The 25,156-nt window shown below is 39.0% G+C and overlaps 1 protein-coding gene across 1 annotated transcript in view; it reads left to right on the forward strand.

Moving 5' to 3' along the window:
* LOC149179194 (uncharacterized) overlaps positions 1-25,156 on the forward strand; it is a 438,072-nt gene that overhangs the window by 256,728 nt on the left and 156,188 nt on the right. The window lies entirely within an intron of this gene.

A 25,156-nucleotide genomic window follows, 5' to 3' on the forward strand; every position in this document is an offset into this window, starting at 1 on the left:
ATCCAAATGTGATAGCTACGATCCTATATATATATATATATATATATATATATATATATCCATTCTCTTCACGTTTTGTGTTAGGTGACACAATCTAGCATGCGCAATAACAAAGGATAGAGGTGACCTCATGTTTTTGTTTCTAGAGGATGCCAGAGTCTATTTCTAGCCCCAGGGGTAGGACCTTCTTTATCTAGAGGAAAATCCATTCCATATTCCCGTAAAACAGGTAGGGGTGTTGAGAAATCAATGCTTAGGGATTGATTCCTCTTTCTTGATAATTAATTGTGATTTATGTTGGCTTTTTTTACTTCTTTATTAGTTTATCTTTAATCAAGCAATTACCAAATAAAATGTATATGAAGACGACAAGAACAAGAGACGCAAGATTTAGGCACTCAGCTAGGGCAAAACCCCTCCAAGGGGAAAACCCAGTGCTGCGCTTCCACTAGTAGATTCAAATCAAGATGAGACAATCCAAGACCCTTTAGACCTATACAAAGACCTCCTCTAATCACCAAGTCTGCCCTTCCTCTTTGTAGATGATCCTCGTCAAAGTCTCCAAGTGTCAACTTCCCAGTATCATCTCCAATCCATAATTTCGACCCCTAGCTACAGATTTACAACCCCCAACTTTAGAACTTCAAACTTGTAGTAGATTTAGAATTTTGGCCCCAGCTACAACCCAGAAACTTTGCAGGTGTGAGAGAAAGGTTGCCCAAAAACTTGATTTAGGTATTCCAACTTTTTGTCTCCTTCTCCAATAACTTCTCTCCTTTTTTGCTTCTCTTTATTGTAGATCAAACTTCTTGAGTTAGTGTTTCAAATAGGTTGAGCTGCCTCTCTATTTATAGACTTTCTGCTGGGTTGAATAGCCCTAATCTAGGCTGACTTCATGAGGATAGGTCCGACTTGGTGTGGAGGTGACGAATGACCTTTTTAACTCAAAAATATTTCTTTTTACATGATATCAAAGCCCAAGAAGGGCCTAGTAAAAAACGATGACTCTATTGACTCAAGATAAAGCCTAGAAGCCTTCAATGGAGGCTTTGAGCTAGAAATCATTGACTCTAGTATGAAACCCATGCTAATAAGTCATTTTCTTTAATAATAAAATTTCTTTTGAGAAATACAACTTTGAAGACCGATACTAGTTATATTCTTCAACACTCCCTCTTAACTAGGGAGGTATTCATAATTACATAGAAATATAGGTACATGGAAGATCTCTTAATGATAAGAACTATGAAGAGTTCTAGTACACAGTGGTACATATTAGATACCTGACTAGGGTACTCTAATCGGGTGGAACTAAGGTGTACTCAAGCTTTAGCCTCTCTAGGTACCATCAGGATTTTAAGCTCTAACACCAACCTGGGATCTAGGTGCATGTCGAAGGTCGAAGCTCCATGACCAACACCACCCTCCCTACTTCAAGATGTAGACATCAACACATAGGCTGATCGAATGTCCTTCTAAGCATCTTGTTGCCACAAGATGCTTCGTCTCTCCCTATCAACTAAATCTATAACATTGACGAATCCAAGCATGCTTCTGAAATATTCAAACTTCTTATTTGGAAGAGATTACGTCAACACGCCAGCTACCTGTTCATCTGTCGGAATATATTGTAGCTTGACGACCACATCTTGTACCAAACTCCTAATGTAATGGTGCTTGTTATTGATATGCTTTGTTCTGATATGGAATACAGAGTCTTCAGACATCTTGATGCTGCTTGGATTATCACAATTTATCACTGTAGGGTCTAGAGGCTTTCCAAAGAAATCTGACAAGAGTTTTTTTAACCAAACAACCTCTTTTCCTACTTCCCATGCAACAACATATTCGACTTCAACAATAGGATTTTGTTTTCTACTCATCCACGAAATCATTGCAGGTCCCAAACTGAAACAACCACCGTTAGTGCTTCTTCCATCAGTCTCATTGCGATCCCAATCAGAATCAGTGAAACTTGTTAACTTAACATCCTTTCCATTATACTTTAGAGAGTGATGAATTGTTCCACGTAGGTATCTCAAGATATGCTCAGTAGCTATCCAATGGTCATGACGATTAGGATGCAAGGTAATTATTAGTAAAATTTGTTTCAAACTTCAAATTTCAATGTCTTTCCATTGTATTTATATTTTTTACTCAATGGGAATATAATTCGTTGTGTTTCCTTTCCATTTATTCATTGTATATGTGTGGTGAACAAACTATGGCAAGAGGGTCCTATTCTTAAGAAAACTTGCCATTTGGGCGCTTAGTCAAAGTTGCAACTCATTATGGTGTGAGTACAATTGGTTTGTCTGTGAAAAATACACTCCAAGAAGACCATCAAGTTAGAAATGTCTAATTGATTTGTTTTTTGTAATTTTAATAGAAGCCCATGAGCCATCATCCTTCTTTTACAAAATGGCCCTCATACGGATTAGATGTCCACTGCATTAATGACATGGACTATGTCTACTACAATCTTAGGTTATGGGTGAAGTAGATTGACAAAGTGTTTGACACACATGCCATTTCATTGGATTCAATTGACACGATGAATATGTGGAGGGTAGGCACCAAAGGGGTTTGTCATGGAAGAGGCACTTCAGTGGTTGGAGTATTGTCTCAATTATTTGAGTAGATTGAGAGAGTGTCGTAGTTCCCACCTCCATAGAAACATAGGGCATTGTTGGAAGACAACCCACTTCAACTTCCACCCTATCCCCAACAATTGAACCTTATACCTACGCCCTAATAGTAGCTCCTTCCACCTTAGGCCTGACCTCAACATGCCGAGGTAACCTTTGCTTGTAAATGGGGTACAGGGGATCATTGATTCCTTAGTGCATTATCCTTGTAGTATCTAGATGTATCATAATGATTCATCTCATGAGATACATTTATTTTTGTTTTATGTGATTTTGTTTCATCTTATTAGTACTTGTGACCCTAGACATATATCGTATTTCAGTACGAACCTGCGATGTAAATGGGGTAACCTTTGCTTGTAAATGGGGTACGAGGGATCATTGATTCCTTAGTGCATTATCCTTGTAGTATCTAGATGTATCATAATGATTCATCTCATGAGATACATTTATTTTTGTTTTATGTGATTTTGATTCATCTTATTAGTACTTGTGACTTTGGACATATATCATATTTCAATATCAACCTTAGGCCCGACCCCAACATGCTGACCTATTGATTTTAGAGGGTAACATTTGCTTGTAAATGGGATACAAGGGATCATTGATTCCTTAGTGCATTATCCTTGTAGTATCTAGATGTATCATAATGATTCATCTCAGAGATACATTTATTTTTGTTTTATGTGTTTTTGTTTCATCTTATTAGTACTTGTGACTCTGGACATATATCATATTTCAGTATCAGAATTTGGGAAGCCAATCAACTTGACTTCCTTGCTATTTTACTTCAGGCAGTGATGTATTGTACTATGAAGATATCTCAATATATGCTTGGCAACTATCCAGTTATCATGACGAGGTTCCAACTGACACTGACTGAGGATGTTCACAACAAAGCATGTATCCAACCTAGTATTTACAGATACATCAGAGAACCTACCAACTGACGATAGGAGGTAGGATCTACGAGACTTGAGTCGGAGATACTCAACTTCTTGCATACCATGCCCTAGGAGCTTGCTTCAAACCATATAGGGCCTTCTTGAGTCTACAGACATGAGTATCCCTACCATTTACCTCAAAGTCTTCGGGTTGCTCAATGTATACTTACTCATCAATGGTCGCAATCAGAAATGTTGTCTTCACGTCCATTTGATGGATGTTCCTTCCCATTGTAGCAACCAATGAAACCAAAGATCTAATGGTAGTATACTTTGCAGTGGGTGCAAAGGTTTCTTCATAATATTTCTTCCTTTTCAGAGAAATCCCTTGCAACAAATGTGGCCTTGTATTTATCTATGCTTCAATCAACAGCGTGTTTGATCTTGTAGATCCATTTTGAGGTGACAACTGATTTGTCACTAGGTCAAGGAACAATTTCCAAAACCCCATTCTTCATGATGGATTGATATTCTTCCTGCATAGCTTTCTTCCATACTTCTTGATGAGTAAATTCTTCAAATGTAGATGGTTCTGCTTCAATTAGTCTTGTCATATATGCAACATATCCATAATACCTCTTTGACCTTTTGCTTTCCCTAAGGTTCCTTTCACATCTCCATGCCCTTCAACATCTTCAAGAGTGGCCTTTAACGAATTTGGCCTTTTCCTTGTGCTTGGTATGATCACAGGTTGAACAAGGTCACTTGGTCCTTCTTCTTCCTCTTGAATTGTAGAAGAGTTGTCGGTTGTACTTCTTCTTCTTCAAATATGGGTAGATCTTCATCATCGAAATCAATAGGAATATCCTTTGATCTTTTGTAGGCTTGATTTTCATCAAATATAATGTCTCTACTTACTTCAATGTGTCTCCCTTCCTTAATTTAGATTCTATAGCCAATGAAGATCCCTTTGATGCTTGTAGAATCTAGCTTCTTTCATTTGTCCGTTGGAACATGGATATAGGCAGGACTCCCAAAGATTCATAGATGATGGTCCACACTTGGCTTCTTTCTTGTGCATGCTTCCTCGGGTGTTATATTATCGAGAATTCTATGAGGACTTCTATTTTAGATATCTACGGTTGTCATTGCTGCTTCTCCCCATAGAAACTTTGGCAAGTCTTGATCAAGTAGCGTTGTTCATACACCTTCAATTGTCCTATTCTTTCTTTCGGCCACTCCTCCTTAAAACCAAGACCTTTCCATCAACAAAAGAAACTCTATCCCCTTTATCTTCTAAGCAATAAATGTAGGAATTTACAGGGTAAGTTCCTCAGATAGAACACCAAAGGACACCGCTCACAAACGGATCACAGATCAATACACCAGTATCCTTGACGTGGTTAAAACCCTCAAAGAGGGAAACAGTCCACGACCTGAGCCAACGCGGCCACTTCAGGCAATTTATTAATAAAAGAACGGAAATTTACATAAGCTTATCTCATGAACGATTACCTTACAAATGACCCTCCATGCTCTTTAAATAGAGATCATGGACCAATCGGGTATTAAGCCACGGATCAAGTGTCGGTAATTCCGAGGAGAGAATGAACTGTCGGATCACTTGATGTCTAGAACATATCATGACCGTCGGATTGTAAGTTACAAAAGTACATAGTAAAGAAACACACTTTACCTAACTCTACACTAGACCAAGTTATACTTAACTATTTCCTATGTGTCGGAATATCTTAACAAGAAATTGAAAGTAAATTATTTTTCAAACCTGGAACATATAGTATGTTGTTTAGATGTAGTTTTGCTCCATTCTCCAGCTTTAAAGATGTTGATCCTAGGCCTCTAACAACATAGCTTTTGTTGTCTCCCAATTCCACTGCATGGGAAGATGGTTCGTTTGATGGAGTTTGTAGTTGTTTACTTTCCCCTATCATATGCCTTGATGCTCCATTGCCAATGATCCATGCGTTATCATCATTAAGTGATCCTGTAAGTGCAACTAAGAACCCTTGACTTTTGACCTTGTTGAATAAGCAGTAGACAATCTTCTTGATCCATCTTTCTGCAGAATTGAATCCCATTCTTATCATAGAGGGAGTAATTATTTCCTTCAAGCCAACGAAGTGATCTTCGATCTTCTTCGACCTTAGCTTTGAAACCATGTTGAGAAATCAATGCTAGTAGGATTAGGTTTAGATTTCTCTTTCTTGATAATTACTTGTGAATTATGTTGCCTTCTTTTACTTATTTGTTATATAATCTTTCATCAAGCAATTACCAAATTATGTGTGCATGAAGATCACAAAACACAAGACACAAGATATAGGCATTATGCTAGGGAAAGACCCCTATCTAGGGAAAACCCCAGTCAAAATCTCTTCCTTCAATAGTTTTCCTTGGGACTCTTCAACCTAGACAAAGACCTGCTCCACACCAAGCTAGCCTCTCCTTCTTCGATCCAACCTTCGACCTAGCAGGAGCAACTCTTTGACCGTAGCAATGTCGACTTGGTAGCTTCCGACATCAACAACAACTTCGACCTTGACAAGGAGGCTTCGATCTCCTAAACAAACCCACGAGAGAGAGAGAGAGAGAGAGAGAGAGAGAGAGAGAGAGAGACACCAAAACTTCGATTTTGTTCTTCCCTTCCTCCTTGACCAAACTCACACTCCTTTTAGCCTCCTTCTTCAACTTCACACTTTTCCTAGCTTCAAGATTCAGATATCGAACTATGTTTGAGAGAGTGAGATTCTCCAAATGAAGTGGCTTGTATATATAGCCTTCCAATGAGGTTGAATTGCCTTCCTTGAGGCCAACTTGGTGTGGAGGTTACATAATCATTTTTGACTCAAAAATAATTCTTTTTACATCGTTCAAAAGCCCAAGAAGCTCATAAAATATACAATGACTCTAATGACTCTTTATTAATCCTAGAAGTCCACAATGGGGACTTTGACTAATAAAATGATGACCCAAGCATGAAACCCATGCTTTAGTAAGTCATTTTAACAATAATATAAATTATTTTGACAAATACATTTTATGAAGAGCGAACCTAGTTACATTTTTCAACACTACAAACCCACATTTGTTGTTGTACAATTCTATTTAATTAAAAAAATTATAGATTCCCACAATTTGTGTTGTTGCATCGGTGCAATTAGCCTTGCACAGTACAACTGCCCCTCTGCTCTGCCATCATTTTTTCGTACATTTGCGACAATATTCTTCCATCATTTTTTCGTACATTTGTGACAATGTTCTGCCATCATTTTCCATACAACAACATTCTGTATTATTCAACCATACAATTCAATCTATACATTTGTTGCCGCTGTATTAATGTTAGTCACATTGCCAAATGCTATATGACATTATGATTCAACGCATCTGTTTGTCAGGAAGACGACCCTATTTTTCATAGCATCCTGTCACTATTTATGCTCATTGTAGAAGAGAAGGTTATCTAATTTGTGATCTTGGTAAAACAATTATTGGAAGCAAAGGTCTACATTGGGACATATTGAATGATACAATGCTTAGTGGAGAAATCAATTGGATCAAAGTCTAATTTTGTTATAAGAGGAAGAATAGTTTGAGGTTAAATAAATTAGTTATTAAATCAACATTTCCTAAAAAGTTATAAGTTGAATACTTACAAGCTGAGTAACCTGACATGGGGATTCGAGATTCGTAGGATACGGGGATTCGAGTGTAGGATTCAAATACATTGACCCCCCAGAACAGGACACGTAGGATTTGTTATATATATATATATTAAAAATTAGATATTTCTTACACAAATTCTCATTAATGATACAAATTCATTGATTTCAAACATAGATCTTCATCTAGATGTAAGTTTCACTGTTTATGAAGTAAGTTAGTAACATTATAGCATGCATAGTACATACAAAGTTCAAATACATGTCACATAAATCATAAATGGTAAATCAATGAATCATAAATTCTAAATTCATAAATGATAAATCATAATACATATTCAATTCATCAATGATCCAATAGGAGAACGACAAGATAGTAAGATATAGGCACTAATAGCTGTAGTTTTCTCATTAAGTCATCAAATGAAAATGTGTTACACAAGTAGTACAATGCCTATGGCAAATAGAAATAGAAAATACAAAACAACTACAGATATACAAGCCTCAAGGAAGTAGGTAGCCCATGACTCATGAGTCATCAATCCTCATAGTCATCATCAGAATCAACATCACTGTCCTCATCATCATGGTCAACACTGCTCTCCTCTGCATCCTCCTGCTCCCCTATATCCATAGTCACCTCTGCATCTGCTGATGTGGAGGATGACCCCTCTACAATATCACTGTCATCAAATATAACAGGCTCTAGCACTGGATCATTGAGATCCATGTTGGCCAATGCCAACTCAACACTGTTGTTTAGACCCATATCATCAGGAAAGACATCCCACATCTTTGTCTTTCCCTTCAACCGATCTTCCCTCTGCCTGTAAATAAGACGAAGGTTGGTGTGCACATACACCATTGTCTCTGCGCTGGACTGCTCAAGCCTGCTCTTTTTCACATTATACAAATTCCCATATGTGTTCCAATTCCTCTTGCAACAAGAGGATGAAGTCACTTGAGAGAGGAGCCTCATGGCTAACTGCTGAAGAGGAGGGCTTGTTTCCCCATGATTTGCCCACCAAGAATAGGGATTCTTAGCTCCCCTGTCTCTAATCACATCATATCCTGCAAATCGACCAGTAAGAGTGGAAAACTCTTCCAAGGCATCTTCCACCTCATCAAGCAATGTTCTATCTTGAAAAACCTGCCTAAATGCATCTTTCCTCCCCTATGAGATTTCACCATCCATGTGAGGAGGGAATTTGCGGGAAGGTCCACCATTCAGCCACTCTTGGCTGTAGTATTTTGGGTTCAATAAGTGAGCCAAACAATGTAAAGGTGTGCAATTCTTGTCCCATATGCTGACAAGAATATCTTGTATAGTACCAAAAAAAGCCTCTGGTGATGCCTCATACTCGGAGCACTCACTCTGTAGAATAATGCTCCTCACAGACTCAATCATGGAATCCTGTCCCTCATAAACCTCTCCTATGATGGGTTTGTCTGTATCTGCAAATCGAAGCAAGGAAATGATAGGGTCCATGATCTGAATAATTAGATCTACCCTCTCCAACCAAACATCATCTAGCACTGTGTCCTTCACTCTTTTAAAGGCTAGTTGATCTGTCTTTGTCCAAAAATACCAAAACTTAGAAATAACCATGGCCCCAAGAGTGGTCTGAGCGGTCTTGACCCCCCTCAACCTCTTCAACATGATGAATGAAGAGGAAAACTGTGTATCAACAATCTTCAACAATGATAGATTGCTGTACTCCTTGTAGATAGTGAGGGCATTTGTATGATTTTGCACAAAGTTACGGATATGTCGTGAATCCTCAATAATGTTACCACTCCTAAGCACATTAGAAGCAATCGATTTCAGTTCTAAGTTCAATGAATGGAAAATGCAAGGTGTCCAAAACACTTGTGGATATTTAGCTTCCACAATCATGCCAACAGCCTTACAAACAGGGGCATTATCTGTAATGATTTGCACACAAGAATCAACACCTACATCTTCAATAAATTTAATAAACAACTCATCCATAAATTGTGCATCCTTGTATTCTCCAAGTGTATCCACTGCTTTCAAGAAAACTGGACCATTCAAGGAAGACACAATGAAGTTGATGAGTGGGTGTCGTGCTGGATCTATACATCCATCAGAAACAATGGTAACCCTAGATGTTGGTCATGATGCTTTAATAGGCTCAAGCATTTTTTGCGCCTCTTTTTTTGCTTCCATCAACAATGTGGTTCTAAGCTTCTCTGAACCAAGAGGCACATACTATGATGGAGACCCGTGAGTTAGAGCTCAACAAATCTCAATAAATAGAGGTGAACGTGCAACATTAAAGGATATGAAGTTTTGATAGAAAAAAAGGCAATGGTGAGATAAAGCTCTTCTTGTTTCTCTTTTTGAAAAATCTTGTCCATTGGACCAAGTGAAATTGCCTTTCTTTTTGTTTCTTGTCCCCCAATAGAACTCTCAAATGGAATTTTGGTGGTGTCTTTCCTCAAAAATGGAAGGGGGTCATTATTCTTGGTTTTTCTTTTGCAGCCACATTTGCCATACCAACAATGAACTCTTTTTCCATTTCTTCCTCTTTTGTAAAGGAGTTTGTGTACAAGCTCCAACTCCACAATCTGGTAAAGCCAACAAATGGCCTTTCACACGAAAATATGTGCTTGTGAAAGTACTGTGGCAAAAATTGCATCTCTAATGCACATTGCCTCATCCTTTCCCTTGTTACTTGGCCCATCCTATCTTGTGACATATTTCCACAAGGGATATTTCTCAATGTTACCTTTAGGAGGAAGTCTTCCCTCAACATTACTTGCAGCAGTCTCTGATGATATTGGGGGAGGAGGGGCATCTCCAATGGGGATATTCTTCCCCTTTGTTAATTTTAGGTATGTTCTATGCTTAGAGCAATTTATTTCGATTTTCACAGTTAGCTCAATATCTATTCCAGATTAGGAATCACACAGCATTAAAGTAAACTGCAGATAGAACATAAACATGAATTGCAGAAGACAAGCCAAGACAAGAGGACACAAGATGTGGTGCTAGCCAGGGACAAACCCCAATGTGGGGAAACCCTTTGATCAATTCTTCTTATATGTTCTTCAATAGTTCAACACAGAGAGAGAGAGAGAGAGAGAGAGAGAGTATGTTTACAACAAATGTCAACATTTTGACTTATCTAGGTAAGAGCATAGATCATCTCTAAGAAGATGATACATGAGATCAGTTGAAGACACGCTGCTTCAACTGATTCTCCAAGGTGACTCCTTCCCCTATCGTTGTGCTGCATTTCGTCATCATGCTGCACCTCACCGCGCTGCACCATCATGCACCCATCATCATTGTTCTGCATCTCATCACGCTTCATTAATCATGACTGTACCCATCACAGTACTGCATTATGTGCCATTGCTACACCATGTTGCCGTACTGACCTATGCTCTGGTTGCACCTTGCTTGCTTGTTGTCCCTACCATGCTTGTTGTCCTTAGCATGCTTGTTGTTGCATGCTAGCTATCCCTTGCATGCTAGTTGTAACATTGCATGCTTGGTGTATTTGCTGCTAAGTACCATACAACTGTCCCAATGTTAGTTAGTTGTCCCTTGCATGCTGCTCTCCTTTGGAGATAGATGCTTCGACAGTTCTCGACAGTTCTAGCAGTTCCGACTGTTCCCGACAGTTCCGGCAGTTCCCGCTGTTCCCTGCAGTTTTGACAGTTCCGGTTGTTCCCGACAGTTCTGGCTGTTCCCGACAGTTTCGGCAGTTCACAGCAGTTCCGACAGTTCCTGGCAGTTTTTGCAGTTTCGGCAGTGCCAGGCAGTTTTCGACAGTGCCCGGCAGTTCCAACAATTCTCGGTAGTTTCGGTTTCTGCCCTCTAGATTAGGGCAACATTATCCCTTAGGATCTCTCCTCCTGCTAAAACCCAAAGACAAGTAGAGAGGAAGAGATCCCAAGTGTGTTGAAAATGACTTGAAGGCCACCTCTATTTATACTAAAACGTTGAGCACAAGTGGAGTTTATTTGGTTGTTGGCCGACCTTGACGAATTGTCCCATAACACAAATAAATTCATATCTCCATGAATACTTATCGGAATCGGATGATCTTTAGGTCAATCTTACACCTCTCAATGAGAGGGATCCAAGAAAAATATTAGCTTTCATTAATAAGATGACCCACATGGAGTTTGGCCCTAGTTGCCAATTTTAACACCCTTCCTTTGCCCCCTACCTAATGCCATTGATTGAGCCATGAATATTGTAAAGAAAAAACAAAACATGCACAAATTTGTAAAAGAAATGCATATACAAACTGTTGTAATACAAATGCAAAAAAATAGAGATAAAATGCACTTACCTAGTGCTTGAATCTTCTTGAAAGCGCTCCAAACCCTTGGCTTCTTGCACCAAACTTCTAACAACAAACCGACAACTCACTATTTGCAAAAGAAATGAGAGAAAATGGTAAAGAAAATTAGAAATGTGCCCTTTTTAATGGCTTGCGGGTTCCTTTTCGCTGGATTCAAAGCCGGTTTTTGTGACACGATGTGTCCTAACTGGACATGATCTGTATTCGATCGTGTCCCATTAGGACACATTTGTTGGCATTATGATACAGGTGTTGTCCTTGATGGCAACTCACATAGATGGAAATTCACAGTGCAACAGGTTAACAACAAAGGATTACAGATCAGACTCGAGAGATTGAAGAAAGAGAGTGGTTTAAGAAGTATACACTGGTTCACTTGGTCCAAGAAGCGTATACATGCGGTCTCACAAAACAAAAAAAGTGTATACGTGTGCACGCACATTCACAGAAGGAAAAGTGCGTATGGAATGGAAAATCAAGGTTTTGGTCCGACGTATTTGGTTTGAGTTATTGGTCCTAAGTGGTTTTGGTCCGAGGTATTGAGAAAGGCCTAAAATTATATAAGGAGGAGAAGATCAAAGAGATAGGTGTGCAATCGATGAATATCTTATGAAGAGTGAGATAAAAAACAAATATGCATGTTACGGGTTTCTGGTGCTTTGCTTGATCTGAACTAAGGATGAACCTTAGTGGTTGATGAGGGATGAGATCTAATGATGGATTTGGATCATAAGACCTGAAATGAATTATTATTATATGGTCTGATCATGGATAGTCTAGATCTGAATACTAACGCATGATTTACACTGTAAATGTTTTGATCTGGGTATGGCTGAAGTCTGGAATAGTTTTGATGTTTTAAGTTAGTATTTGCAGATCTGTACGCTGGTTCTCTTTGGTAAAAGCACGTATACATGTTGGTTCGACACATCGAAGTAGCGTATACATTATGAAATATGATGTTTGAAGTTGCAGTTGGTTCTGGTTATTGATGCAGAGTTTTGGGTTCTGCTTTGTGTTCTGGTGACAGTGTTTTGAATGTTCAGATTGATTGATTGTGATTTGCTTCAGTGATGATGGGTTTTCAGTGATTGATTGATTCAGTTGTGGTTGACTTAGTGATTGATGATTGAGTTTCAGTGATTGGTTGATGCGGATGTATTTGATGGTTGTATTGCAATGGTGATTGATTTTGAATTTCAATGTTACTGATGGGTCCAATATGAAAATTAGATGAAACAAGGCCTTCAGATTGTAGTGTTGTGTTCCAGGAGTATCCAGTCTGAAAATTTATGAAACGTGGTCCCTAGAGGAAGAGAAAAGGTCATAGCCTTCTGTAGGCCGATGCCTACATATTGGTAAACATATCGGCAAGTACAAGAGCCAAGGGGTTGGAGCTCCCTTCCAATAGCAGTTGGAAAATGAGTAAAGGTTGGAGCCTTCTGTAGGCCGACGCCTACATACTAGTAAATGGATCGGCCAATACAAGAGCCAGGGGGTTGGAGCTCCCTTCCAGTAGCAATTGTAAAACGAGTGAAGGTTGGAGCGTTTTGTAGGCCGACGCCTACGTACTAGTAAACGGATCGGCTAGTACAAGAGCTAGGGGGTTGTAGCTCCCTTCCAGTGGAAGCTGGAGAACGAGAGAAGGTTGTAGCCTTCTGCAGGTGGGTGCCTGCGTACTGGTATGAGTCTGCACCAGTACAAGATTGTAAACAGGTTTTTCTTATATTAAAAGATGACAACAACAGGTGGTTTTTGTCTCGCATTGGGTTTCCACCTTAAATCTTGGTGTTCATTTGCGATGGTTTATTTTGTTATTATTGCAGATGGTTACTATTTATATGGTTAATGAAGTACTGATTAAAGATCAACATATGATGAATTAATTGAATCATAAGTTTGTTGGATATATGCTGGTTGCTTTAAAGACAGTTGCGTGTACACGCGAGTTACCTTCATTGAAGTAGCGTATATGAATCTGAGTATGAACTGAAAAAGTTATTGATTTGATAACACTGATTCAACCCCCCTATTAGTATTATTTCCAACAACGTCGGGTGATGAAAATCGGATTTTAATTAGGTCGAATCGAATCCGATTCATAGGATTCAGACACTTGCAAAAATTTACGAATCCGGTTTCATAGCTTACAAGGTATCGTAAAAGTGAAAAAGTGGAAAAGAAATAAATTATATTTTAATAGACTATTAACGTTCTAATAAAATATATAAGTATTTAAAAAGAAGTGTGATTAAGTGAATATAAAGTATAAAAAAAGAGTACGAGGTGAAAGAAAATTAAGCATAAGTGTGAAAAGTTAAAGTTTCGCTTTGAGAAAATAAGTTATAAATTGAGGGTATATTGTTGAAAAATTGAAAATATTTTCAATTATTTAACTTTTTGAGAATCTAAAATCGATTTTAATAAGATGATGGAAATAATTTTTTCTTCTAAAGCATGTTCAATTTCATCATGTTGCGAATTACTTACATAAAAAGGAATTATCTAGGGAAAATAGGTTAATATCATTATCAGTGTGAATAATAGACAAAATTGTTTTAATATTAATTTGGCAAATCAATTATGAATTCCAGAATTAAACATAGGTGAAAGGGAAGATATTTTTTTTAAGAAACATTATGAAATAAAGGATTTACAAGTGATATTTGATGATTATGAATGTATATCTCAATTTATTCTTGTAACTATATTTAACGAAGAGATTGACATAATTCTTGGTTTACCATGGTTTGGAACACTAGGTACCTTCATGTTAAACACAGAGAAAAAATTTCTGATGTTTCCCTACCAGAAGAAAATAATAACCTTCCAGGACATTACAACGAAGTCAAAATGGATAATACGTTTATCAAAAGATCTTAGGGATATCTCGACGGTGATGCTTCAAGAAAATCAAAAACTAATATCAAGGATGTAGAAAGAAAATGTATGAAGTTATCTCAAATAAAAACGAAAAGTTTCTTGCTTAAAAGATCATTGTTGGAAATTACTTGCACAAGTCAAGAAGTGCCAAGTTATGAGGCAATCATTGGAAAAGAGAATAGAACAACTTATCCATACAGAAACATCGAAGTCTTCACATAAAAATGTTCAAGTTGAGGAGAAAGGGACAAATACAACTCCCATTAAGGTTACGACTCAAACAAATCCAAATCCAATTGAAGAGAAAACATACTTGGGTGTTGGCATACAAACGATGGAAATTTTAAATGAAGATCCAATAATTGTCCCATCGACATCAACATGCTATGAAGATCATATGCTAAAAATAAGTCAAGAAAATGCTACAAGCATGTTCAAAGAAAACCATATTACAAAAATACCTTATCGACATCCTCATCATCAAAGTAGATGCTTTAATCAGTGATTGTATCAACATTATTAAGAAAAGAAACAACTATTTTAGGTTTTGGAAAATATTGATTCTAACACAATTAAGTTTTACAATAACAATTCATCTCGGATATCAGATAAGTGCAAAGTCTCTCGGAGGATTGAATTGGGATGGTTAGATCATTTTTCAGTGCAACAATTTTGCTCTGCACTCAAATGTTCGTATAGTCTTGTATCATCAAAGATTACAGTTGCAAGATTTTGAAAGATGCAAAGACTAATTTGAAACAAAAAGAATATCAATCCTTTTCATGAATATGCTTCGAGGACAAAGTATTTCTAGAGGGGTAGGAAATGTTATGAACATAAATATATAAATAAATAATTTATAAATAATTAATAATAACTAATGATAATTAATATAAGGAAAGGACATGTCCTAATAGACATGACTATTCATGAAAGAGCATCCCGCTTAGGTATATATGCGGATCCCTCTTTTTACAATCAATATCACTTGTACATTCAAACATTTATATATAAATATTATTTATTGTATGATGGATATTCTCATATTCTAGATATTCAAAGTATTTTGTGTGATAACAAAATTTTGTTCTTATCAAATAATTTAATTTTATTAATGTCTAGTAAATGACTAGAAATAAACCAATGTTCCACCAAGACTCGGGTTCGGGAGACATGGGTACGGGGAGACACACAGGGGGGATGTGTGGGAGTACCCTCAAATTTTAGGGAAATTTTGGGGGTTTGGGGGGGCGTCGAGGTATATATAAAATTCAAGTTCATATTCAATAATGAAAGCATAAATAGACTAATAGTAATACATTGAAATTTGATCCACACATAAAATTTAAATTCATAATTGAATTAAATAATGACATACATTGATCGATTGATCGTCATCATTCATTTTGATACAGACATCATTCATAGGACATAGTCATCATTCATCCATACCATGAGATTCAATAATAAAATTCAATAATGAAATATTCAAATACATTGATCCATATCATTCATCATTCTACAATCTAGATTGATTTAACAATTAAATTCATCATTCATCATTCTAGAATCTAAATTGAAAGCAAAACAAATGAGTATATTAATATTAGTATTACTATATAATATATACTAGATACTGAAGTTTGAATAGTAAAACAATAAATTACTAAATTCAAAATTTATATAACTCGAAGTCTCAAACTCAAAAATAGTTAAGAGTGAGGAGTCAAGAATCAGTCTGAGGTCATCTATATCTAGTGTCACAACTTTAAAGTTAAATTGAAAAGTAAAAATGGATAATGAAGATTGAAAATAAAATCAACATCAAGGACTTAATCTTAATGATTGGTCCTCTACATCCATCTGTTGCATGAAGTCATCGGGACCATCAATGGGAATGTTGCTATCTGAGTCAGAGTCACTCACTTGAGTAACCAACAAAACTCCAACCAAACCATGTTGCAACTCATCTAGCCCATCTTCATCATCTATCTGTGCAATATCCTCTAGATCCACATGCCATCGTGTTGTCGGTCCCCTCTGATATTTCGGTGTCTTCCTATGTGCAAATTGTAGAGAACTGTGCATTGCAACTAGCTTCTCTGATCTCCTAGAGGATAGTTTATTCCTCTTGATAGAGTGGATGAAGCTATAAGAGGACCAACTCCTCTTTACCGCAGAGGAACTAGCAATCTGAGACAATAAGCGAATAGCAAGTTGTTGGATCTTTGGAGCATCATCCCCATGCATGGTCCACCAACCAATGGGGTCATCCTGGCTAAGTCATTGCAATCTTCCCTTGCATCAGACTTATTGAAGGGACCATTGAGATTTGCAAATATCATCCACTGTCTCCTAATTATTCTCCCTTGTTTTGAACTATATATCTTTGTAATGGCAGTTCGAAATCCCTTTTTGACCTCTGGATCTTCAATGGAAAGAATTCTACCAGTCCTTGCCAGATACCATTTTGGTTTGAGTGCATATGCTGCCATGTGCAAAGGTGTATTCATTCGTTCCTTTTTTTTGTTTTTTAAGTTTTATAATATCTGATTTTCATTTTTTTTATATTAAGTGTTATTAGACAAATTCAAGGGGGGACGCACACCCCTTAAAAGGGGATGCCCAAAAGCATCCGTTTTGGGGAGTCGCATCCCCCACACTGGGGAAACACACCCCCTGCGTCTTCCCACGACTCCCCAAAAAGGGTTGCATGGGGAAACACACCCTTAGACGTCCCCTTGTCCCAGGTGCGAGGGGTGCGTGCACCCGATCCTGGGGGACGCATACCCATGGAACACTGAACTGATGGGATTGGTAAGTACCCTAATACGAAAACACCATGGGTACACAAAATATTGGTTCTAAATAGAAAAGGAGAGAAATAAGATATACAGAAATTTCTAGAAAGAAAGTTCTCATGAGTACACTAAAGTGATAGATGGAAACAATGGTTGATAGATTGCCTTGGAGGGGTGCCTTGAAGGAGGGTAGACGGGTGTTAAAATCTCTATTCTAGCAAACCTAGGTGAGTTAATTCCTTATGATTTCCACACTGAAAAATTAATTTAGATTGAATTCTTCTGTTAATAAAATAAAAATACACTTGCTGGAAATTTAATGGGAAATGAAAAAGAAGTGGAAGCTATAGGAAACCATTCTACAAAGTGAAGACAAATTTATGCTCTTAAAATATCAAATTTTCATTAAAATTACTCCAAGCTTACAAGGGCTCCCAAGCTGGGAAAATAGGCCACTCAGAAAACAAGAAAAAATTATAACAAAACTTGGTTGTTCTAGTGCATTGTATAACCTGTATGGCTCTGGCAAACTCTGTTGTAAACAATTTGAAACCCTCCTGTCGCTACTGAAATCTATCAAAGAAATTTGTATGGCCTTCGTTTTCTTTTGCTGGGTTGTATAGCCTCTGGAAGTTGCCTTTGCACTAGTTTTCTACGACCCCTCCAATTTTTGAGAGCTGGGTTAATCTCTTTTTGGTGCTCATCTCTTTTCTCCTTTGGGCTTGCATGCTGAGCGAAAATCTTTTATCACTCTCACTTGTGTTTTTCCAACACTCTCTGTGTATCATACTCTACGAATCACACTTTATGTCTCTTACATTCACTGTCTTTCTTTTATAACATTGAGTTGATGACCAAGTCTCCATAACCCTAATTTCTCAATGAGATTGATGATTGAGATTATATCTCAATCAATGGTGGTGATTACATCTAAATCACTAATGTAATTACTTTACATTTTAGTAGACATTAATCAACTCAATAATAAAAGGCTCTTCTCTTTGATAATTAACTTTAATTGAAGTTAATTGAAAAATAGAAAGGACTTTTTGAGATGAGGTAATAGGCCTTTTGATTGGAGCGGAAGAATGGAGGCGAAGCACAGTGTTATGGTTCTTTCCTTCTGTAGTTTTTCAGTGGTTGTTGCTGTCACGTACTGGAAGATTGAGCCTCAGGGAGAAGGCAAGTGCGGAATTGGAATCAACAACCCCATTTTGCTCTATGGCGATGAGTGCCAGGTGTTTTGGAATCAATCTTCCACGGAAGTCACAACTTTGGGTAGCTGAGAATCCACAGATGCCACAAAGGAGTGAGGACTCAACCTGCGAGTTTTTCCTAGTTTCAGGGCTCAGGGTATATTAGAGATTTGCTACAGCAGTTGGGGTTTAGCCAACGTGGGGAATCTACGTAAGGGTCTAGATCGCCTTGCTTTGCTTGATATGGGGTCTGGTGAGTTGAAGAGATTGGCTCACATAGGGATCTGCTCCCCCTCCCCCCCACATGGGATACAATTTCGTCCTTTTCTCTACGATCTGGCCAAAAGGCAGGCACAGATGGAAATATTTCGAATCTTAGAGTTTTTTAATTGGAAGGCCTCCATCTTTTGGATCCGGGGCTCAAATCTGGTGGAAAACAAGAAGCAGGTGTTGGAAATACTGAGGGGGGTGAATCAGTATTTCCTAATTTTCACAATTGCTTAGCTAGATTTAATTCAATATTCAGAGCATTAAGATAAACTGAAACTTCATCACATCATATAGACAGTACACAAAAAATTTTGGTGTCCAAACAGGCTTTGTATTATGTATGGTTACATACACAATTTACCAGCTAGGCTGGAAGGAAGTAAGATCGTCCCCAAGTTCTAAAGATATTTGCAGATCTAGTCCAAAGGAGTCTTCAGTCCCCCTTACAATCAACAAGTCAACCAATCACTGTTTCTGTTTACTTTCACTGTCACTGCCGCTGCTGCCACTGCCTCTGAAAAAATAGACAACAATCTTCCACAAGAAATGCCAAGTCAACATATCACAGGAACAATACCGCTGGAATAGGAATAGTACTGCTGTCACAGGAATAACACTGGTGTAACAGGAACTCTGCACGACCTGTCAAATGGTTTGCCACACAACCCTGTTTATATACTGCCACTGTCTCTGCTGCTGCTATCACTCTTACTACCTCTGCTGCTGCTGATGCTACCACACTGCCCCACATGTCCACTATTGGTGCTGCTGCAACTGTCCACTGCCAATGTTCAATATTCCACAATCAAACAAATCAACCACTGTCACTGTATACAAACTCCTGCTCAAATCATTAAACATGTAGTTCTGTGAACCCTTCTGGCATAACACTTTGCTTATCAAATCATCTGCTCAATGGTGTAATGGCATCAAACTCCTCTATTACTGCAATGTATGTGTCACACTATTCTGAATTCTCTGATAGTACAATTGACAGAACTTCATCCCCTGGTTGCTCTGTACATTAGTAATCATCAATCACTGGGTTGTAGGTCTAGACAATTTTATTTTGCTGACAACCTCAACCTCAAATCAAATTCTGCAATAATATCCAGGTGTCACAAATAGCCACAGATGACATGCACTCAGTCAATTCAACAAGTAACCCTCTGTAAGCCTTATAGAAGTACAAGATATCATGTCATCATTGAGTAACACTAAGGTTTCAGTAGCTATGTGATCACTGGTAGAACCCTTAGCCAAACCCCGAAAAAGCTAATCATCAAAGTTCATGTAAATACAACTATGCAAACTGTTCTTCAGCACTAACTAGTCTCAGGTCTTGAGGCATCTAGAGTTATATATTTAGTTTTTCTCAAAATGTTGCCTCGTGAAAATGAATAGAAAGCTTTGACTTCATCAAGCATTACACTGATAAACACTGCTGCAAAAGGTTTAGACCTCTTAGTGCTGTAATGATATTGAATCACTGCAATAAAACACTTGCTCTATTTCAAACAATGCTTCTTTACATCAGATTCTGGTTGAACAATTACATATACCCGCAAAAGCTTATCAACCATGCTTACACACAGGAGTACAGACCACAAACCATGGGATCACACAGTTATGTAAGGTTCTCTGTTTTTTGTGGACTTCAAGAATTCATACCAACAAGATGCATGTGCCAACATAGATACAGTGTGTTTGTCATTGTCACCACAGGGGTGGTCTTCGCAGCACAGAAAAGGACCTTCCATTATAGAGTCTCTGCTCGCGTTGCTGAGATTCATCTTCAACTTACTCCGCTCATCACAGGGATCACAAAAATTGTCTTCCTTGCATTACAATACTCATGAACTTCGTGTCTCAGAGATTGAATAGGATTTAGCATCACAAGAATAGGTCATTGTTTGTATCACAGAGATTGGACATCATTTTTTTTTTTATCGTATACTTTGCTACTGCAGGAATGCGTCTAATCCTCAGAAATTACAGGAATACATCCAATCCAAAGGATAGAGACTACAAAAATGCGTTCTGCCAGAAAAAAGGTGTGTAATATATCACAGAGATTAGAACTTCATGACAATTGCACACTGTCTCTAACATCCTTTGCAAGATGTGTTATTCTATCAGAACTTAAGGTTGTTGGTGATGGTGAGAAGGAGAATGATTTGCTTCTACAATGATGACAAAGACGCTCTTTAAATCTGCAAAAACCAAGTCAAACGAAACCCACAGATATTGAACCATATTAGTAATCCCAAGCCAGATTTCGGCATCTTCAGAATTAGGCCACAGAAATAGAGAATATAAAGCTACAGATGTTGTGTCACCAAATTTGCACTGCCGCACAGTTAGACTCCTTCGCTTGGTCGGAAGAGTGAAGCGGTGGAGAAAGTCCAATGAAGACCTTAACGTAGAGAAACAAATTGATGCAATCCTCACGTATGATCTTAAACAGTACCTAAAGGCCTTGCTCAAATCTTCATTAGGTTCCTTTGTCCAGGTCGTAGAGGATAAATCAGTTAGACCGCAGAGGAGTGCTTGGTCACCTGCAAATACAAGAAAAATCCTGGCGAGACCTTATCCCAAACATAGAAAATAACGAACTAGAGCAAACCCTCCAATCTTCCTCGCCATAGAGGAAAATTTCAGAGATCAACACCCGATTTTAGAAAGGATCAACAATCTCATTTATGTTTTTGGAGAGCAAGGCACCTTTATATAGATTTGTGAAGGAATTAATTAGGTCAGCCATCTTCAAAATTTGGGAGGGAAAAATATTTAGTTTGAGAGTTAAAATTCCCTCTTAAAATAGATTCAAATTTAATTCAAAATTTCCCTACTATTTTGAATTAAGAAACCCCTTAGCTTTTAATCTTCAAGATAATTGTTGAAACCCTCCATACTAATAGACTGCCACCTCATGAATTTCTTTAGGTATTTAATGCCACATCATCATCCTTGGAGTTGCCACATCATCCAATGATGCCACATCATTATCACCCTTGTGGGTTTGGACACATGCTGGATCTTCAATTTTGACCAAGCGTATCTCTCCAACTGTGAAGGCCACGGGCCACTCCACATAACATTGGAATCAACTCGACGAGAAGAATACAAAAACTCACTAATATGCTGCTTCAAAAATTCCAATATTTTCGGGGTGTGCTCATCGTCCAAGGAGGGCAAAACCCTAGAACTATGGTTTCTACCACATCATCAGTACTAGGGCTTCATCACATTTGCATCATCACCGTGCACCTCATCCTGCACCTGCCGCTCCTACTACATTTGTTGCTTGCAATCAGTGAAAGCGTACTCAACAATAGGGCATTCAGAAGAACCTGGGTATACTTGCAATTTTTCAATGTTTGTTGTATGAAGGGCAGCTGAAAGATTATGACATTGCAAGGAGTTCTACCAGAATATAAATTTTGAGGTTGTTGGGAGGAGCTTTAGGCTTTAGAAACCCTAATGGATCTGTCTCTTTCAAGGATGCCATGAAAGGGAAGGCTGTCATTCCTGCTGAACATATTAAAAATATGCCAGGATCCTACATTGTCGAATAGATGGAACAAGGACCAGCCATGGAAGTTAAATTCCTAGAGGTAAATTCCATTTTCGCTGATCTTCTATCCAAAGCTGTAATATGCAAGTTTAATGGATTTTGGCTGAGATATGAACATTTACTGTTGACTTGGGGTAGCATCGGATGTGCTCTAGCCATGAAAATTAGTGGAGAGGCTAAAGCGCATGAGATTTCCAAGACCTATAAATGGTTTGGGCAGATTCTACTTGGTTTAGGAGATATTAAAAGAATTAATATTTTTAATGGAGTTTCTAAGTCTAAACTTAGGAAAAATAAAATATTAATGGGTATTAATATAAAACTGGGTTAGAAGGTTCCAAAAGACATGGATCAAGCCAAATCTAATCTTAGCCGTTGATTAGAGATGTAATCTCGGCCGTTGAAGGACCAACAGGAAAAGTATAAGAGGAGGCTTGAGGGTCACTTGGAGAAAACACTAGAGTGACCAGTCATTCGATTTACTAGAGCGGGGTTTGCTAAGTAAAGTCAAATCAGTGATCAACAACGAGGGGCGGTGAGTACTGGACAAAGAGGCAAAGATAGTGTCGAGACACCAGCGCAGAGGCAGAGAGGCAGGCGTAGAAGTCTGAGCAGGCCACACAGAGCCCAACAAAGATAGCGCAGAGGCCAGAGGACCTGTGTCATCCACGCAGAAGGCTGCAGGAGTGATGCAGAAGGTCCCAGAGGCTGCGCAGTGCCTCAAAGGGCTGATGCAAAGGGTTCTAAGGCTGACGCAGAGGCCAGGAGGGCTAACGCAGTCCTTCAGTGTTGTTGGAGAGGGTTTCGTGGGTAGGTTTTCAGAATACCTGCTTCCGAATAGAGAGGTATTACTGCCGATTATTTTTCTTTGTCGGGTGAGCTAGTTTGGCACCTAGTTATACTCAAGGATAGACTGCATAATTAAATAAACCCTCAAAATTGATGCACTGGTTTTCCCGCATTGTGTTTTTCCGGGGACGAGTTGTCCAAAAATAATGGTGTCACTTGTGTGTTTGCTATTTATTTCAGCTATTGATCTGTAGATGGTTGAGACTGTATTATGTTTATTTCGATGTTTATATGTTTAAATAACTTGTTTGTAATTAACAAGTAGGAGAAATAAACCAGAAGAATACAGATAAAATTTCTAACGGATAGACTTAGAAATTTCAACATGGTATCAGAGCGTGGTTGCAGATCACAGGAGAGTTGAAGGCATCAGCTGAAGCAGAGCATTTGCAACAGAAACAACTGTCCCGAGTGACAAAAGCTGTTCCTTGCAGAAAGCGACAGAAGAAGGGTTGACGCAGAGGGACTGCGTCATCAGTCCGGGCCAGAGAGAGGTCAGCGCAGAGGCTGAGGAAGGCAGAAAAAGCTCACGTAGAGCCACGCAGAGACCAAGAGGGTTGTTGCAGTTGGCTGAGGGAGCATTTTTGCCACTGCCGGGATTGTGCAAAGCCTAGAGGCTCAGTCCTTCAGTTGCTGGGGCATAGGAAGCTGTGGGCATTTTGCGGGAGTGAAGCTGGTGGGGAACTGTGGACAGAACAATACCTAACAGGGAAAAACCAAGGTAGAGAGTGTTGCTACCGAGGCAGATTTCTAGCCAAGGAATCCAGATTAGTGTTGCAGGTGCACAAAAGATCAGAGAGGTACGACTCAACAGTGGGTAGGCAGATTTCCAGGAGGGAAATCGAGACTTAAAGGGAGTGTAGCAGAGAACCTCCAGACGGGAATTAGTGACTTAGAGAGAGTCGAAGAGAGAACTTCCAGAGGGAAGTAGAGACTCGGAGGAGTCGACAAAAAGAGTAGAGATATGGCCATGAATGCACTGAGGGATCAGGATAGGTTGGACGGGGCGTCCAACTTTTTGGCCTGGAAGGCCAGGATCTTGTCTATTCTAGATAGACATCGCATCAAGTCCTTCAGCTTGAGAAATGTGGCTATCCCAGTTGACCTGGCTAATAATGAGAAGTACGAGGAGGCAATGGCCAAGGCGAAATGCATCATCCTTGATGGGGTCAAGGATCATGTGGTCCAACATATTGCCGAGAAGGAGACGACAAAGGAAATGTGGGATGCCTTGAAGAAGTTGTACCAGTGTACTTCCGTGCAAAGGAAAATGCTAGTTGAGAATCAGCGGAGGTCATACCAGGTGTAGAAGGGGGAGCAGATAGATCACTTCCTTGGTTGGTTGAAGGAGATTCGGGACCAACTGATTTCCATAGGGGCCATGCCGAATGAGGAGATGTTGGTGAGGACCGCTCTAAACGCAGTCTCCAAGGTGTGGGAGACGTTTGTCCGGAGCATTCTTGGCAGGGCGAATCTTCCAGATTGGGAAGAATTGTGGGCGGCTCTTCGCCAAGAAGAGATCAGACAACCGAGCAAGATGGGAAGTAGCAGCAAAGGAGTCCGGATCAAGAAGGAAGAGGAAGAGGATGTAGCTTTGGCATCTGCAAGGAAGTAGGAGAAGAGGAAGAAAAAGGACCTCTCCAAGGTCAAGTGCTTCAACTGTGGGGAACTGGGTCATTATGCGAACCAGTGGAGAAGAACATGGGAGAGGCGTCCGACTCTAAGGCAACAATAGCAAGGGCGGAGAAGGAGGTAGAGGAGGATGACGATTGTGCCATGAGTGCTCATGTACCTCTAGAGAAGAGGTGGTGAGACATCGAGCTGTAGTCAGGAAGACTACAGGCGATGAGGGGCAAGATCCTTGAGGTACCTAACCTCTTGGATCATACCTTGCTATGGGAGCCCTGAAGAGAGAGTAGCAGGACTGGTGGATGTCGGTAGAAACGGATGTAGATGAGGCGGCAGAGAGTGCTACAGTGCAGGAGTCCCGGGTAGCGTAGAGCTAGTAGGCTGCAGCAGTGT

The sequence above is a fragment of the Pinus tabuliformis genome, chromosome 4_1 (genome assembly GCF_031772625.1).
Source record: "Pinus tabuliformis cultivar Carrire ecotype Pingquan chromosome 4_1, CPIR1, whole genome shotgun sequence".
In the NCBI taxonomy this organism is placed as follows: Eukaryota; Viridiplantae; Streptophyta; class Pinopsida; order Pinales; family Pinaceae; genus Pinus; species Pinus tabuliformis.